The sequence below is a fragment of the Lactuca serriola genome, chromosome 3 (assembly GCF_051521515.1).
Source record: "Lactuca serriola cultivar US96UC23 chromosome 3, Lser_US96UC23_V15, whole genome shotgun sequence".
NCBI lineage: Eukaryota > Viridiplantae > Streptophyta > Magnoliopsida > Asterales > Asteraceae > Lactuca > Lactuca serriola.
Genome location: NC_136410.1, coordinates 199,075,728 through 199,080,030, shown reverse-complemented (window position 1 = coordinate 199,080,030; position 4,303 = coordinate 199,075,728).

Sequence of the window (4,303 nt, the reverse complement as noted above, 5' to 3'; positions counted from 1 at the left end):
AACAAGATTATCAAGCTCCTTTGAAGCATATAGAAGAGCAACACCACCACCTATATTATATTATATATTTTTTGATATCATTATCACAATTAAAAATAAATACTTAGTAAATAGCATGTGTGGACATGGTTTAATCTATCTAGCACAATTCCTTCTTCAACTGTAGCCTTTGTAGCATTTAGAGCATCAGTAACTCTATCCTTCTTCTCACCAACTTCAGCTTACTCGCTCCTCCAATCTGACCAATCACAACAACACATCATTTACATAACAAAATTATTTAGAAATAAAACAAAAATAAGAATCGTACCTTCAAAACAGCAACACCACCAGAAAGTTTTGCTAATCTCTCTTGGAGCTTCTCCTTATCATAATGAGAAGTGCTCAACTCAATCGATGATGTCAACTGTAGAAACACAAAATAGTACATGTTAGGAAGCTCAGGTACATAAATTAAATATACTGTTAACAAGCTACTGTAATACCTGTTCACATCTTTCTTCAATTCCTTTTTCGTCGCCAGCCCTATCAAGAATAACTATGTCATCCTTTGATATTGTAAACCTAAATGTATATATGTAATGTTCCAAACATTATTACCATATATTGCATACATAATCTCTTTGGGCAAACTAGAGTTGTAGATGTAAAAAAAAATGCTTACCATAAAACTGATAAAAAGGTGTGCAACTCAGGGGACTAAAACTGATAGAAAGGTGTGCAACTCAGGGGCCAAAATTGTATTTTACTCTAAAAAGTCATTGAAAAAGTTAAAACAAGGGAAAAACGGTAATTTTTAACAAGATTACCTCATTAATTTATTTAGTTGATTTCAGAAACGCACGCCAAATTCGTAGCCTGAAGGGGTCTTTTTTTGAAGGTCTAAAAGATTCATCCGGAAGAGCAGCATCAATATCCACGAAAATTATTTTAAGAAACTGAAGAATTTCATAAGCTTTCCCAGTTAATTTTGGTAAAGACAAGTAGTTATTTTCGATTATACCCCCATGAACTTCACACGGTTTTTTCCAATTATACCCTCAGTCTCACACTGATGAGTTGGCTCGTTAGTTGAACATGTGGAGTGGCATGAAAAACAATGGTGTCAAGTAGGTCCCACTAATTCCAAGCACTCACACCGGAATATTTCCCCAAATTTCTTTTCCAATTCCGCCCTTGCATTTGTGGAATGAATCGATGACCTGAACTCAAGTGCAACTTGACCCACAATGTGCTCATCATTTAAATCATTTGATTTGTTCCTTTTCCAATTTTTAATGTTTTCTTTCAGTTGTTTCTCTTTTGCATCATCATCTTCCAGCCATTCAAGTAGAGCCTCAATTTCACCATCTGATTCATAGCAAACCCATGCACAAGAATAGATTGTCACGATCACATTCTTCTTCACACTCACACCTATCATAAAACAATAAAAAAATTATAAATAAAATTTAATTATGTTTTGTTTTCTACCATTGACAGCTTCCTAACATGTAAATCGAGACAAGACCCAAACAGAGATAGGGGCTCATGGTACACCCTTTACCCTTCCTTATATTAGTTATGCTTAAATGCAAATAAATAAATAAATAAAGCCTGGATCTGCTACTTTATGAGAGAATTCATTCCCCAATGTTTCATCATTTAAATGTTTAGATCTAAGAATCTTGACAGCAACATGCTCACCAAGGTACTCTCCATGGAATCTTTCAACAAACAAAATAACTGATATTAAGATACTTGTAAGAATTAGGAATGCAATTGGGAAAAACAGTGTACATGTACAAATCTCCACAAGATCCAGATGCAATCTTTTCTCCAATCTTCAATGATGCTCTACCTATTTTTGCATCTCCAAAAGTTGGTCCGCTGTAAATCGAGATATAAACTGACAGGTAAGGATCAGAACAGAGATTTAAGTCAAAAACCATAAAGAATGTCAATGATGAAATACATCGAACACATTATGTGCACTTACAAACCACAAATGGAATCATCAACAAAGAAATAGAAAGAAAGGAAAGGAGCATTCATATCAAATAATGAGAGACAATGAAGATTTGGAAGCGAATTAAAAAAACACTAGACGAAGGCCAAATGAAGAACTAGAAAACCATAACAAAAAAATCCACAAAAATTGGATTGAAGAAGAGATGAAGATAATGATCAATTAATTTAGGAAATCTTGTACCTTCTTAACTAAATTTATAATGAAGAAGGGTTGATTGGGAAGACGAGATGATGCTCTTGTGGTCGGGGTGAGGAGGAGAGAAGTGGCGGCGTACGGAAGTGTCGAACAGGTGAAAAAGAAGGAATCGTGCTCTGGTGATTTAAAGAGGAAAAATTGCTTCACTCTCATTTATTTTCATAAAAACGTGTGCAAGCAGCAATTGGAAGAACTTGCGATATATACATATTTGCTTGAACTTCCGATGACAACAATCAGCGATTGGAAGAACTTGCGTGTTTAAAATCTTATGGGAAAGTACTTGATTGTATATTTCAAAAATAAATGACTTTTAACAAAAATTTGGAAAGACAAACCACCCAAATCAGAAAAAACTCTTACACAAATCAAACCATGTGATCTTGATAGAAACAAAAATTTGGAAAGACAAACCACCCAAATTACGGCTCACATAATCAAATCTCGAAAATGATATCACCTTAAAGATAACGGTGGAGTAGGTATCCTTAGAGGATTTGAGATTAGGTGACCGACGTTTTTCTCGGGGAAGGGAGAAGAATCGGTAAGTGCCAAAGGGATATGGGAACGGACGGAGGCGAGATCTAGAGTTCGAGTATGAGATGTAGAATGGTGGAGTTTTTGTTGAGCCGTGGTCTCCATAGAAATGTAGAATGGAAGGAGGCGAGATCTAGGGTTCGAGTATGAGAAAGAATTATTATAGACTTGCCGGTGATTGGATATCATCAGTCGTACTCCAGACTCTCAGATCCTTGGGTTAGATGGTGAAGGCGGCGACTTAGGATTTGCAAAGAGAAGGGAAGAAGAGAGTGATCGGCCGGTGGAGATGTAGAAGAGAGAATGTGCAATAGAGGAAGGCGGGGCAAGTTCTTGAAAAAAGCCCTAAAAAAGGAAGGCGGGGTTTTTAAGTAATTGGGATTTCATTTTTCCCTCCGGATGGAACGCGTTGCTATTAAAATTTATAAAGCGATAGCCATAGACGACACATGTTTTATTATAGGCGACCTCCGTGTTTTTTTAGACACTAATTTCAGGGCATGCAAAAATGTGTGTTTTAAATCCTTTAAATTTTAAAAGAGATGACATTATTTTTAAGGCACCCACAAATGCGCGTCCTCTATCAGCGAGTATCATTGTTTGCGCGTCATTAAAGGGATTTTTTCTAGTAGTGAGATCTCATGAAAATCAGAAAAATGTTTAAAATTCACCACATAAAGAATACTTTGTGTACAAAAAGAGCCTCCTACGATTTTTGGGTGTGTCCAATATACCCCCTTATTCCATATCTCCATATCTAGAAATAAAAATTTGCTAAAATAGACCTTATATGTTGTCACTATTTCTAGAATCTTCAAAGTTTGGAAACTTTATGCCCTATAAATGACTTCTTGAAAACTATTAGGTAGTATTTCATAGATATTTGATATAAATATTTGCGTCAAAAAAATGCATGATTAGAGCCTTTATGACGAAAATATATGCGTGTCATAAAGCTGCTGTCATAAACTCGCACAAGTCAAAGTTGTGTACAAATCATAACTCGACACTTTCCGGAAAATTGGGCCTCACTTAGTATTTTATAAAGGGAAGATCCGTTTTGCCGACTTCGCTAATACTGGGTCGATTTAATAAATATTCAAAATGGATTATTTTTAACAAACGAAACGAAATTAAATGAAATATCTAGTCAACGACTATAACTACTATTATTTATTTAGTAAATAATGGTTTTTTCATGATTTGGTCAAAAACCGGTTTGTGTCTTTGTGATACATGCATGTTATGTGTTATGTGTTCCGGACTATGGTCCGATGCAATATGCACTATATGTGTTTATGTTATATGCTATGGTCCGATGCAGTAGTTCAGTATGCTTGATGTCTTTGTGATACATACATGTTATGTGTTATGTGTTCCGGACTATGGTCCGATGCAATATGCACTCTATGTGTTTATGTTATATGCTATGATTATGTTATGTTATGTTATGTTCAGCCAGTTCCGGAATTCGGTCCGATACAGTTCCGGACTTCGGTCCGATGCAGTGGGCAAGGCCCTAGTCAGTTCCGGACTTCGGTCCGATGCAGTTCTGAACTT